The sequence below is a fragment of the Schistocerca americana genome, chromosome 8 (assembly GCF_021461395.2).
Source record: "Schistocerca americana isolate TAMUIC-IGC-003095 chromosome 8, iqSchAmer2.1, whole genome shotgun sequence".
Classification (NCBI taxonomy): domain Eukaryota; kingdom Metazoa; phylum Arthropoda; class Insecta; order Orthoptera; family Acrididae; genus Schistocerca; species Schistocerca americana.
The window spans coordinates 144,837,709-144,852,712 of record NC_060126.1 but is presented as its reverse complement, the minus strand read 5'-3'; the positions used below and the strand labels follow the sequence as shown (position 1 = coordinate 144,852,712).

General features: G+C 41.8%; 1 non-coding gene across 1 annotated transcript; it reads right to left on the bottom strand.

Moving 5' to 3' along the window:
* Positions 1-269: 269 nt before the first annotated feature.
* On the bottom strand, positions 270-343 carry Trnai-aau. Its single transcript has one exon. It is a non-coding gene; the product is annotated as a tRNA-Ile (tRNA).
* Positions 344-15,004: the final 14,661 nt, after the last annotated feature.

Here is a 15,004-nt window from a genome sequence, read left to right as displayed (position 1 = left end):
GTTTTTTGTTTTTTGAACGAAATACATACTACGTAAGTAAGTTTTTATTTCATACTTCACAACATGAAGTGCCAATTGATAGGACACATTCGTCAATCGTTAGAAACAATGCTTTATGTAATCAACATCTTATAAAAAAGAAGAAAAAGTCAAAAGATTTATCACCAGTTCCTGCACGAAATCAACATGCAGTGTGTTTGAGGAGAAATTTCGAGTTTCTGGACCGTATAAGTTATTGTCGCGTATTTTGTAATAGATTGGTAAAACAGTGGCCCGTGGGGGGATCGAACCCACGACCTTCGCGTTATTAGCACGACGCTCTAACCAACTGAGCTAACGGGCCCACGTATCAGAAAAGCTTCTACGACGTTTAAACAGAGTCCGACCGCCACTTTCTCAGAGATAAAATAACGTTTTGAACACATGTGTGAAGCACTGCTGCACCAATCGGTATGGGAGTCCTTTCCTTAGTGTGACTGCGGCGAAGAGGTGGAGACACTACATCACATAACATGTGTTTCCTCAGTACATTTACAAGGACAGTGGAAGGCCTTCATAATTTATCTGACTGGATTTCAATCATGGGCTTAGGAATGTAAACCCATTATGAACTAGAGATTGTGTGTATCTATGTTAAAAGGTATATATTTGTTGTAAACAGTTACGTAGTACTTTCTCGTCTCTTTATAAGGTGGATAAATAAATAGTGTTAAAGCTCCAAAAACAAAAGTAACACGTATTTGTTACTGTTTAATTCAGGATGACTTTTCCAAGGTTTTTAATCCAGAACCACTATTTATCTGCTTAGTCTGTTATCAGTGACGACCGCATAATCTGCTGACGGGAAGACCGTACAGAAAGTATCCACATATATCTGGGCAACCGCAGCAGCCATGTGTGTAACAGCTTATCTTCTGCAGCTACTACAGGTTTTAATCTTCAACGGTAGTCGATAGATCGAGTTCTTAACTACGTAGATGAGTTCGTGTGGTTTCCGGCCTTATGTCAGCTTACTTCTAGTTGATGTCTCTAGCGAGGCTACTAGAACACATGCAAAACCGAATATATCACCAAAGTTTCGATCTTTTGAAATGAAATAATTTCATTTTGTGTTCTGGTTAGTTGCTATGAGAACGGCATTGGTTGTCTATCTTACTGCAGAAGTGAAACAGCAGTCAAAGCGGTGGACGGAACTCGGTTGTCGCCCGCCAAAAATGCGCAGGCCATATCATCTGCAGTAGAGGTGGTGTTTTCTCGGGTAGAAACTGCATTCTCGTAGGATATCACCTTGTAAAGGCAATAACTAGATAAAGCTATGCCAGGATTCTCGATCACTGGGCGAAAAATAAAACATGGAAATTGGTCTGGGTTGGAAACGAAAGGATACAATCTATTGTAAGAATAATAAACATGCCCACAAAGATGTTATGCCAATGGGGAAAACTATTCCAATAAATCGAAAACTACCATTTTCCGACTCTAATACTGACTATACCCTTTCGACATATTTCATATTGTTTTATGTAACCCGTACATATTTAAACGATGTGACGTACTCCAGATGTTCGCCACTAATCTTCTAATCGGATATTATCGGTGTATTTCTCGCTGTTATATACATTATCTTCCATTTATACACACTTGCCTTTCGTTACATCAAGTGGAAATCACGTAAAAGCTTGCAGCACTTCCTAACGATCGTATAACCACGATATTTTCCCGTAACATCAGCATCGTCAGTGAACACGTCGGTAGTCATGTTGCTCTTGATAAATAGTTTGTACATACTGAGAAAATTAGTGGTCCTGTCATTTGCAGTACAGTATAAAGTACTGGGTTTTATTAGCTAAACATTCTTTGAATCGATTACGTGTATGCGATGACATTATGCATTGCTGTATCTTGTTATTAGTCGACAGTGTGGTATGTTTTTCTGAAACCTAATGAAACGGCATATAGCTGTTCACCTGCAACTGCTATTTGCATAACGTCATGTAATAAAGCAACCTGTGTTTCACACTAGTGGTCCTGAACTCCTGCTGCTTACAGTTTCAAATACTCTGTACGATCGTGCAAGGTATAGATTTTAGCGATATGAATGTGGCGACCTGAAGAAGACTGAAGGAAGAAATATGTTCCAACTAACAGAATCTTCGGTAAATGTCAGTACAAATATCTCTAGGCTTGAACGAATTATTCACTCTGCAGCGGAGTGTGCGCTGATTTGAAACTTCCGCGTAGATTAAAACAATGTGCCGGACCTGGACGAACCCGAGACTTTTGCCTTTCGCCTGCAGGTGCTCTCAAGCACCTGTGCTACCAAAACACGTCTCAGGACCGGTCTTCACAGTTGCACATAAAAGGCAGAGGTCCTGGGTTTGACTCCTGGTCCAACGCAAAGTTTTAAGCTTCCAGGAATTTAATTTCTAATCCTGCCCAAAAGAGTTAATAGATGACTTGTTTTAGAAAATTTGGTACAGTGTATGAGAAGAAAAATTGAAGTACGTCTTACAAGGAAACATCACCAACTTGAAATCACATTTTATGAAGATAGAAGCACACTTTCAAGACAGCCCCAGCAATCGATCCCGCACGAAAATTTGGACCATAATTCTCATAGTCCGGTTATGACCTTATGGATGTACAGCTTTTAAGCTTTCGCGCTCCCTCTACAGCCACCTTATATCCGAGCCCGAAGCACTGTACAGAGGCGACAACCAGAACCCTTCCACTCACGGGATGTCGAAGGCGAGGGCAGAGGAGGTGGGGGAAAGTGCCACGTCTGTCCAACGTGTGTCAAAATCTTATTCGAGAAACGCATGTTGATCTGTGCGAAAAGTAAGTAAATAATATGATAACGTAATATGTCTGTCTTACGCACACAGACGTTCAATATTGCTCATATTTTAACAATATTCCCACCATATACACTTCAAAATTAAAATGGATACACCTAAGCAACTGAAGAATTTACTGGTTTTCGGTTTACGGTTTAATCATTCCCATAACGTTGAACAACAGCGCAGCTGCTGCAAATTTACGTCCAATTAACAGTGTTAGTTTTACAATAAAAAAATGATGGACAACATCGATGATAATAACTGAGCAGCGTTACGCTATTTCTGTAATGACACATACACTTGTTTCATTCGTTTATACTGTATTCGTGCATCACAACATAAAATCATGGCGGTAAAAAAGAAAGAGAGTTGTCATTACGTCACAAAGTTGTAGCCGACATCCGTCATCTTACATAGCCCAAAACATTTGGTTCACCGCATTTAAACCTCCGTGGCTCACCGTCGTGACACTGCCTTGTGATGTCACTCTTACAAACACGTTCCCAGTTTCGACTATTGGGGACATCTATCGACTTTTTTAGTCGTATCCCAAATAGTGTCTGGTGCTTTGATTGTGTGGAGACAAAGTTGTTTCATCGAAAATGCCAGCTTGAGTTTGTACTTACGGGTGTGCTGATCGTAAGCTGAAGTTTAAAAAAATCACATTTCATTCGTAAGTGCAGCCATTAAAGCAATATTTTCTTTTGTACGTATGAATAGTGCTTGGCGCTGTTTACGATTATTGTTTCCTGTATTTTTCATTGCGTTCCAAATCGCAAACGCCTCTACATTCGAGCGTCTTTTTATCAACAGTGTCGTCCGCTCACAACACGTGCGACGTGACCGCCTTTATAAATACTCTGGCTAGAAAAGCAGGAGATAGCGGTCGTGTGGTGTGTGTGTGTGTGTGTGTGTGTGTGTGTGTGTGACGCGCGCGCGCCGTTTGCTTCCTTTCTGAAGAACGCTTTGGCCGTATACTTACGTGAGCGACCTTTTCGTCTTGCCTCCCTGGCTGCCGCTCGACGTGTGATTAGCAATCCATCCGCTTGACAGTATAGCTATTCCCGCATGAAGTATGTCTTAAATAATGAACTACGCTCTAACAGGAAGATAAATACAACGCCAGGAGAAAACAATGGCATTCATTACGCCGCATTGGGGTTGTCTGTAGCACAAACAGGGTTTGTTCACAAAGCTGCAACCAAAACTTTCCACGAGTTTGCAAATTATATGAAATGCCTGACACAGTGCTAAGTAAAATTTGGAACTAAACTGAAAACGTTTCTCTTTGACAACTCCTCCTGTTATGCGGAAGACTATCTATTATTGTTATATGTAATTGGTGATGCGTAGGAAAATACTAACATCTGTCGTTAAATAAAAAACAAAGAAACTAAGCGTGGAGACATATTTCTAAAAAAATATTGATGATCATATAAAATGACTCGGTTCACAAAATTAAGATTTGTCGTGCAAATGGTACATGGACCATGCAACTAACTAACCAACTAACCGACTCTTGGTATATCATAAAGCATGGTATAGACTTACATACTTTGAAAACCTTAAAATGAGATTCAAAAGTAAAATGAAGCAGATGATCAAAGTGGACGTACATTCCAATCGTGTTTCGTTATTCCTGAAAAGGTGACGGAGCTACTGGCGAGAAATATTCTAGCAAAAGAAATAAATTGGCTATTGTTGGAAAGGCAGGCCTATATGTTACATAGGTCAGGCTATTATTACTAAAAAAATAACGTACATGCATCATAAAGCAAAATGTCCATTGTGCGATGACTAAGCGTTTGAGACGTTTCATGTAATCGCATTTATAGTATTATACAGCGTTTTTACTCTGTAAATTGCTGGTATCGGTCACACATTGAATGACACATCATAGGTAAGATTTCAAAGTGAGGATACATGTAAACTACAGTGAGACTAATGCACTGACAATCTAATAAAACAAGAATTCTATCTTTATGGAGGTTTACTCCTATGCAGTTTACTTGTTTGACATTTAAATAACGGTTCACTTTGGTAGACAGATACAAGGCATGATAGCATGAATTGCTTCCTTCTTTATTGCATACATTTATGATTCAAATAGTTCAAATGGCTCTAACCACTATGGGACTTAACATCTGTGGTCATGAGTCCCCTAGACTTAGAACTACGTAAACCTAACTAACCTGAGGACATCACACACACCCGTGCCCGAGGCTGGATTCGAACCTGCAACCGTGGCAGCAGCGCGATTCCGGACCGAAGCGCCTATAACCGCACGGCCACAGCGACCGGTGTGTATGGTCTAACGAAGGACACGAACGTAAGGTTGTTTTTTTAAAGTGGAATTACAAGAATTATGAAAGCACCCTTTTCACGTCACTTCATTCTCTTGTAGGTTATTCTAAATATATATGCAAAGAACAAGTTACGTTATCGAGGCCAAATGTGTCGCATTGCTAGAAGAACTACATATTCAAGAACAGAAAAACATTCGAAATTGCGTTCCTGCCACTATGTTATTCATGTAAGCACTGCAATTTTTTGTGTTTAAAACAGCTGTTGCGTGCACACGACAGAAATAATGAAGAAGAAGAAGAAGAAGAAGAAGAAGAAGAAGAAGCAATCGTGAACAGTAGTCTTCTGATGGTCTGGGCTAAATGAGATAACGGCATTCTCCGCCCGCCGGCCGGTGTGGCCGTGCGGTTCTAAGCGCTGCAGTTTGGAACCGCGTGACCGCTACGGTCGCAGGTTCGAATCCTGCCTGGGCATGGATGTGTGTGATGTCCTTAGGTTAGTTAGGTTTAAGTAGTTCTAAGTTCTAGGGGACTGATGACGTCAGTAGTTAAGTCCCATAGTGCTCAGAGCCATTTGAACCATTTGAGCCATTCTCCGCCCACTCCGGTTTCAAAACAACGTGCAGCCCAAGTCTGTAGGGGCGTCTCCCTCCTTTCTTTCCCTCCGTGATAAAAATGTTGAAAGCCGAGAGATCTCTGGCGCAAACCACACGATAGAAACCGCCCACTGTGACACAATGAACAAAGCATGGTACCAGCGTCAAAATTGTAATGCGTAAAGCTCAGTACACAGTACTTCGCGCTTGGGCATTAAGCGATTGCAGTGGGGCGAGGCGAGTACCAGACAACCGTTTGGCGCGCATGTTTAAAAGCGGAACGCTCAAGTCGTATGTGCGTAAAATTTAAATTATGGCCCAAATTTTCATACACAATCGATTACTTCGGATGTCATCTTACAACAGTGCTTTTTTCTTCTATGACATTAAGTTGGTGATGTTTTCATTGTTAGTAGAGGCGATGACATCTATAAATGCAGCAGGTTTATAAGGAAGAAAGTGAGTATCAGAGAGGAATCAATTGGTCACTTTAGAATTTCAGATCGAAATACTAAGAGACCTATGCTTTCAACAAATACTTCAAATTTTTGCTAGGTTTGAAACGGTACAGTCGGGTAAGTAGACGATTTCATGTCATTCTCCGTCTTAGCTGTTGTTCTAAATGGTTCGCCGTCATAAAGGAACGGTAGGTTGCTTTACGTCTGGAACAATACACTTCCCGCGCCTCCAGGGTTCATCCCTGGTGTTATGCCTTCAGAACTTAAATTATATTAAATCTTATAATTTCCATTGAAGACTGACTGTCAAGTAACATAAAATATAGTCACACATAAATTTTATGTGTGAAATTGCTGTTACGTAGCGCTGTTATCGAATAAAAGACAATGTCGCTCCGATATCGATTAATTGTGCATTAACGACATTCATTCATCATACGTGATAGCATAGTGCCATCAACATTTGTCCACGGTTTAAAGTGATTCTAATGCTTGAGGATTACACATCCAGAAGAAATACTAAAACTCTCTCCTGGCCCGAAATGCTATGCTACCTTTGATTTATCGGAAAGTATCCGTTAAATAAGCCAAAATATTATTGCTATCAATTAAATGGCATCGCTAGATATGAAATTGTGTGGTTGGTCTTACAGGCCCTGCTGCTTATTCTACTTACTTTATCATTTTTCAGAACCTATATAATAGGTGTACTGGAGGACCAAGGGCAGCTACTTAATTTCAGTTGTCCGCCGTCGGGAAGGGAAAGCGGTGTGAAAGTCTGATGGACGGAGGAGAGTGCGATAGTGAACGTAAGCTGATTCATTTGAGAAACATTTAACTTGATATTGCGTTCAATAGAACAGACAGGACGTAAAAGAAATAACTCTTATCTATGAGAACGACAGTTGTATGCAAGCGAAGTCTGGTATCTTAAGTATTAATAACTGTAATGTTATCACTGACAAATGTAGCCCGGCTAGCTCAGTCGGTAGAGCATGAGACTCTTAATCTAGCGCGGAAAAAGCATACTGGAAGAAAAGCACAGCAGACTTCTACGCACTCTGTCTTAAGGACGCGCTTAACGCCCCTGCTGACGACCTACAGTACCTGACGCGCGTGAGAAGATTAAAAGCACGTCTGCTCAACATGAAACGGCAGCGAATGGAAGGCGTCATCGCTCGCAGTCAAACGCACGGCGTCATCGAGGATGAGCCCGCCACACTGCACCACTTAGTCAGGGAAAGGCAAAGGGCAAACAGCAAGGTTATCTCCGAACTCCTCGATAAGGACGGAAACAAGCTGTCCACAAAGCGGGAAATTGTGGACCACGTGGAAAACCACTTCGAAAAGCTCTTCAGAAGCGAAGAGACGGACGATGCCAAAACGGCAGACATCCTGCTGGAGACACGTCGGCTCTTGACCGATCAAGATCGGGCGCTACTGACCGAAAACGTGACAGAGGATGAGGTGAGAGCCATCCTCAAAGACAGCGCAAACGGCAGAGCACCAGGAGCCGACGGCATCCCCAAGGAATTCTACAGCCAGCTCTGGGACCAAGTAGGAAGACATCTGACAGAAATGGTGAACGAAATCCTAAACGGGACAGCAGTACCGGCCTCCTTTCTGGAAGGGACGGTAATCCTTCTCCCAAAAACAAAGGCAGCGAAACACATCGAAGAGTTCAGGCCCATAACCTTGCTGAATGCAGATTACAAGATTGCCGCGAAATGCCTCGCAAATAACATCAAGACTGCGTTAATGAAGGCGATCAGCCCGTGGCAAACGTGTGCAGTGCTCGGCAGGAGCATATTCGACGCCGCCTGCGCATACAGAGACGTAATTGCGCACGCCGCCACCAGCAGAACGACCGCAGCAATAATTTCTGTTGACTTCCACAAGGCTTTCGACAGGATCAGCCACCGATATCTCCTGCAAACGTTAACCAAACTCGGATTCGGACAAAAATTCACCGACATTATAAGAAAATTTCTAAAGAACGCCTCATCGATAATAACTGTAAATGGATGGACAACAAAAAGGTTAAAACTAGGCAAGTCAGTAAGGCAAGGCTGCCCGTTGTCCATGGCCCTCTTCGCGGCAGCGCTTGATCCACTGCTACGTAAACTGGCTGCAAGCCTGCACGGTTACCAAATCGGGCAGCAGAAGGTCACATGCATGGCCTACGCCGACGATGTGGGAATCTTTGTCAACAACGAGCAGGAGATAGACGAAATAGAACCGATAATCAAAACATTTCAAAACGCATCGGGAGCAAGGGTCAATCCCAGAAAAACCGTGCTGCTCCCCATTGGCAACGGAAGTCTGACCATCAACAGGGAGTGGTATCGAGTAACCGAGACCCACAAAACACTAGGGATACTCATCCAAAAATGCCCACTAAAGATGGCGACACAGAACTGGCGAACAACCCTACATACAATACGAGGGCTCGCCAGGACTCACTCGAGTAGACATCTAACATTAGGACAAAAAGCAGAATTGATCAACACAACGATCCTGTCGAAAGCCTGGTACGTGGCACAGATATTGAGTGCACCAACAGAAATCGCCCGAGCGATACAAGGAGCCGTCTACTACCTGCTGTGGAGGCGGGAAATATTCAAAGTATCGCAGGCGACGTGCTCACTGAAGAAGGAGGAAGGAGGGCTGGGGCTGGTGGACGTCAGGACAAAGTGTGCTGCGCTGCTGCTCCACAGAGCAATCCAAATGGAGAGCAAAAACAAAGACAGCATCACGGCCTGCCTAATAAACATCTACAGGCCACGATCAGAAGAAGCGCCGGTTGACACCAGTCACATACCGTTTAAGATGCGACACATCAGGCAACTGATCCTCGATAAAAGTTACGCACTGCCCACCGTAACAAACCCGCAGCTAAGGACGGCGAAAAACATCTACGGCGCACTAAGAGGGCAAACACACAGAACAAGAATCGAGATAAAATCTCCAGACCACGACTGGCCAGTCGTCTGGAGAAATATCTCAGAAAAAGCAATACCGGAGCACGCCAGATCTACGTGGTACAAGGTAGTGCACAACACCGTACCGACCAACGAGAGGCTGGCGCGAATCCGGATAAAAGAATCGCCCAATTGTGAAACGTGCAACGAAAAGGACACTGTAGAGCACCGTTTCCTATGCAGGGCAACCAGCAACATATGGGAGACAAGCAAGAAGATAATAGCCCACATGAACAGAAGCGACCCAAGAAACATCCAAGTCACGGCTCTCACTGTCCCTGACGCGAAACCGTTCCCTAGGCCAAAACGAACGGCCACGATGTGGATACTCGCCATGACTGCACACGCAGTCATTGCCAAAAAGCAGTCAGACAGCGTGCAGTTCCTCACGGACTTGTGGGAAGAGCACAAGAGGGCAAAACAACGCGCTACATATCGTCAGACTTTCCACAACTTCCTGGAGATCCCGCTGACCGCCGCCTTCAGGGACGCCCTGTCTGCCGCCACGTGACGTGTCCGCCATCGCCACCACCGTTGCCGCCGCCGCCGCCGCCGCTGCCATCGCCGCAAACCCCCCCACGCCCTTGCCGCAGTCGCAGATGTCCTCCCACATCCCAAAAGCACCAACAGTGATGCGTGTGTTACAGTGCTAAAGTGCTTTATATTAAAAAAAGAAAAAAAAAGTGACAGTGAAAAGTGATCGAACGCGTAAAAGTTTACAATATAGTGTCAATATAACCGTAGCTCCGAGTGTCCCTTTGTCTTTTGTGTTTTTTTTTGTTTTTCTACCTTCCATCGTGTGCAATCGAGAGGTGTGCGAAACTGTGAGTACCACAAAACTATTACAGGCCTATCAGTACAACAAACTAGTGATTTACATGCTTATATATGTCTGTCTTGCCACCACGAATAGTTTCCTCCTTTCAGCCTTCCTCACTCTCACGCACCACCGATAGTAAACTAGCTCTAAAATTGCACTATATAATGCTTCCTAGTGTATTGCTCTTTGCTCAATCGAAAAAAAATAGGTTTAATAATTCGCTAAAATAGTAAATGTCCTTTTTCTTTTGTCATGGATTGTTTAATATGTTAAGATAGTTTTTCATGAGGGTTTCCCCTATGGATACCACTTTACCCATCAAACAAGAGCTGACAACTGATACACTCGTTAATATTTCTATCAAACTGATTTCATGCCTAGTGCATGTCCCACTAAGGTCTCGTTTTTCAAAACCCAACGTAAAATACCTCCCCCTTGTTTTCTAACACAAGATTTAAAAAGAGGATAGTAATAGCACAACAGTATTTTAAAATGAATAGAGTACATCCTCAACTCAAAACATCTACAAAAATAATAACAATAATAATACCATAACTAGTAATAAGTAAAATTCCATAAAATAACTTTGTTTTCTTATATACTAATTATTCTCTGTAAATAACTAGATCGTACAATCAATGCTTACTCCATATTCACTCTGCCTACGTATAAATGTAGCGTACAAAGGCTCAGAAAAGCTAAATTGCTAAACTACAACAATAAACGGTGCAAGAAACAACTAAAAAAACCTCTGACTGACAGACTTTTCGAAAAATATTAAAAAAAATTAAAAAAAAATACCAAATGAAATAATTACCTGGACAGTACAGTAACAGAAAAATAAAAATAAAGAATGGATTGTCTCGTCTCTACATGTAAAATGTAAACTGTATTTTGTAAAACGAATTTGTTATTTTGTAAATAAAAGTCTATATACGTTAAAAAAAAAAAAAAAAAAAAAAAATCTCAGGGTCGTGGGTTCGAGCCCCACGTTGGGCGTAAAATTTTAACTTCGCGAAGAAAAATTTGTCCTAATACCTCTACTGGAAAGGTATGGGTCGGCATAAATCCTGCTCAGAAAACCAAAGGCCATATTCGTTTCACGCAATGCTCTTGAGGCAGACTGCCAACTGTCGCCCGTTGACCTCTGCTGTGGAGAGGATGACTCACGGGAGAAAGTCAAGGACATTTTGGGAGCCACTACATTTACTAGGAACGCAAATTAAAATGTGTAAACTTTTATATTCCAATAAAAGCCGCTCTCTAGTGCCATATCGGCTTCTGTTATTGACTTTTCCGGTGTAATGTTACCATTCTGACGATAAGACGTATTCAGACTGTTGGGGTAATCAGATTCCGTATACGATTCCTCTCTGATCATTCTATGGAATATAGTGTAGTCTCTACACCCTACAAGTATTTATTTTAAATATCTACCAGAGCAGAAATTATTCGCTGAAGTATTGTGTATTTTTGGTTTCATAGTAATGTCATTTATTCACATGTTAGGCCCATTAAGCACCGTGTTACGTAAAGTCTAAAGCTGGAAGGGTCTGAAAGGAGTCAATACCGATTGCTACCGTTCGATTTCAACTACTCACTTCGCTGAGAACCTTCTTAGAGATGCTATAGTTACAGCCAAATTACATAAAACGTAATAAAACAGAACTTCTTTTGTGGAAATTATTGTTTCAGGCCTTCTTATAGGCCTTCGAAACAGATTAACGAAGATTTGTGAACTTTTTCTTTTTTTAGACAAGTGAGAGGGCATGGTGCGAAATACCCTAGGGCCTATTTTGCCTCTCGCCGGCTAGTATAAACGACTGTAGAAACTATAAGAATTGGTAATTCTCTTGAAAAAGAAAAAAAAAAACGAAAAAGATCTGCAATATTTTAATAAACCACTTGGATTAAATTTAAACGTTGTATGTTCCTGAAAAACCTAGAAAAATTAAAGCTTTCGTACAAAATCTACTTCGATAGTCATACATTGCACTTCAGCTAGATATAAGCTACAATAAACAGTTACTTGATGTGTAGATAAATATTGGTAACCGGATGGTATACAAAATCACTTAAAACAACACACAAAATACCACATCATCATCATTTTCTCTCTCTCTCTCTCTCTCTCTCGCTCTCTCTCTCTCTCACACACACACACACACACACACACACACACACACAAATGGTTCAAATGGCTCTGAGCACTATGGGAGTCAACTGCTGAGGTCATTAGTCCCCTAGAACTTAGAACTAGTTAAATCGAACTAACCTAAGGACATCACACACATCCATGCCCGAGGCAGGATTCGAACCTGCGACCGTAGGGGTCTCGCGGTTCCATACTGCAGCGCCAGAACCGCGCGGCCACTTCGGCCGGCTCACACACACACACACACACACACACACACACACACACACACACTCTACTCCATTTCACCTCTCCTCCCCACTTTTCTCCGTCTCATTATCACCTTCCTCTTACTTCCCCTACTTTCCATTTACTGTTCAATATCTTTACTTAACCTTGCTGTCCCCATCTCGATGTGGCCGGGAAGGTAAACCCAGTTTTCCTTCCTTCCACGAGCTGTAAAGATAGAGAAGCTAGCAAAAACTTTGTCGTAGGAGTCTGTAGTGCAGGGTAAGTAAAAGGTATGTGTCTCTGAATCCAGCATTGCTGATATCCCTTTCTAAACTATGTCTCAAGATCTTTGTTAGTGGCCATTCCGAACAGTTGTTTTTATAATATGACATCTGTTTCTTCAAAATCACTTAATGGACTGATACCCCACTGCGTTATTTCCATAATCAAAACATCCTGGAACCTACTTTCAAGCTCTGTGTGACGGACATTCAAATGTTGGACGTAGGTAGAAATGTCATCATACTGGCAGTTTGTCTATGGCAAACTGGAAAACTGGTAAAATTGGTGTCATCCAGTGTTTTGCTTCATTAATTTTATTTGGGCAAGAAAATCTGAAACGATGGACTTCGTTTTTATCCATAAATTTGACTGTCACTTTGTAATTGCAAGTTAACATCATTAAATTTACTAACTCTGTTAAATGAGCAATAAACATAAGCTCTTTGACAGCCAGCGTACTTCAGTGTGAAGGAGTAATCGATCAAAATTCTCGTCATTTTCTTTACATAACTGCACAAATACACCATAATTCAATGAATTACTTCATAATTTGTGTACTGCGTTAATGACAACTGAAGAGATTGAAGCAGTCTACCACTTAGATTTTTAGCAGCTGAATGTTGTCCATGGGTGACGCAGTGTATTACAAACACCCTTGGCACATTTTGTTTTAAATTACTTGTAAACCCACGACAGCGTCCAAACGTGGCAGATGCTCCTTATGGTGCTGCTGATATTATGTTTGATAAAGGAACCGCTTTTTCGATGAAATAATCTTTCTAAACATGATATATTGATCATTGTTTGCTGTCACAGTTCTCGCAAACAGCAGTTCTTCGTGGATGTCTAGGCCCACAATGAAACGATCATATGACAATAATAACGTTTCATTATCAGGTGCTTATTGCGTTGGTATGTCGTTGAAGTGCGTTATTGCTCACAGGAATTTTTGTGAATATCTCATAAGCAGGTTTGTGTAGAAAAAATACCTCTTTGACGGCTAGCAAAATTAACTGGTCGCCGACAGTATGCAGTTTTTCAAATTTTGCTGTAAATAGCTAGAGTGTAAGCCGCTTGTAAACCGTCATCATCTCGTTGTGATGTTGAAGCGAACATGCAGTCCACCGTGCGTCTCTTTTGAAGTTTTTCTTTAAGCCTTGAAAGTATTTCAAGTTTTTGCCTGTTTTTTCAGGGTGACACTTTCTCAGATGACCCTCCAGCTTGGATGGTTTCAGAGCGTCATTGCTTAACACTTCGTTGCATAAAAAGCACATAGGAAAGCGTTTGTCTGACAATGAAGGAATGAAGTCGACACTGTACTGCTTATATTTCTTCTTAGATTCGGCTATGTTTAGTGTTCGTTACCTGTGGATGAAAATTAATTTATCCAGTTAAATACAATAAGACATAACAGTCAAAGTCAACCATCTTAACTTCAAGTCATGGTCAGCGCATCTTTACGCAATCGAAGGAACTACAAAAAGACAATTTGTTAAAAAAAATCGATGTACTTACAGTTCTACAGCGATCCCAAACAATATGACAAGCATTCACTTTAACTTGTATGGTATTTAACTATAATCTGCCCACAAAGAGATGAGCAAGACCTCCCCAAGTCTGGACCTGCAGAAATGGGTTGACTTCGGCGCGCTCGTGCTTTCTGTCCGTCCGCTGCCAACCTCTGTGCTGTAACACAGAACCTTGCAGAAATGTAGCCACCGAGAAGTGATTCTTGTGTTGTGTTGTGCAGCGAAGGAATGTCTCTCTTCGTAAGTAATCAAGCGTTTCCTGGCCCATCAAAGACAGCACCAGATACTCTTCCTCTCTTTGGGGAAGGGCAGGGGGTGGTACACGGCAAGATAAATAAGAAATAAAAATGAAAAAATGCACCACGAAGGAATGACCAAATGGGTCGGAAATTGGTAGATGTGACGTACTTGTACAGACAAACAGATGTTTATAATTTCAGAAAAAATGGATGATCTGTTCAAGAGAAAGAGCTTCACAAATTGAACAAATCAGTAACGCGTTTTTCCACCCCTGACGCTTATGCAAGCAAGTTATTCGGCCAAATCCTGTTCAGTTGGTGTGTCAGCTCGTCAGAATCGAAGTTCGTTGGAGACCCGTTCCAATAATGCTCTAAACGCTCCAGGTTGGGGAGAGATCGGGCGTCCTAGCTGGTGAAGGTGAAACGTCCCCTTTGAAAAATAATACAAGACTGTGCTTAAACTGACACACAATATTTTTAGCGCAACGCAATCTGACTTTCAAAAATCCCTACAAAAGAATGGCCATGACTAACATTAACCTATACCTTTCACAAATCACTTACCTCACCAAAAATCTTCGTTACTCGAAC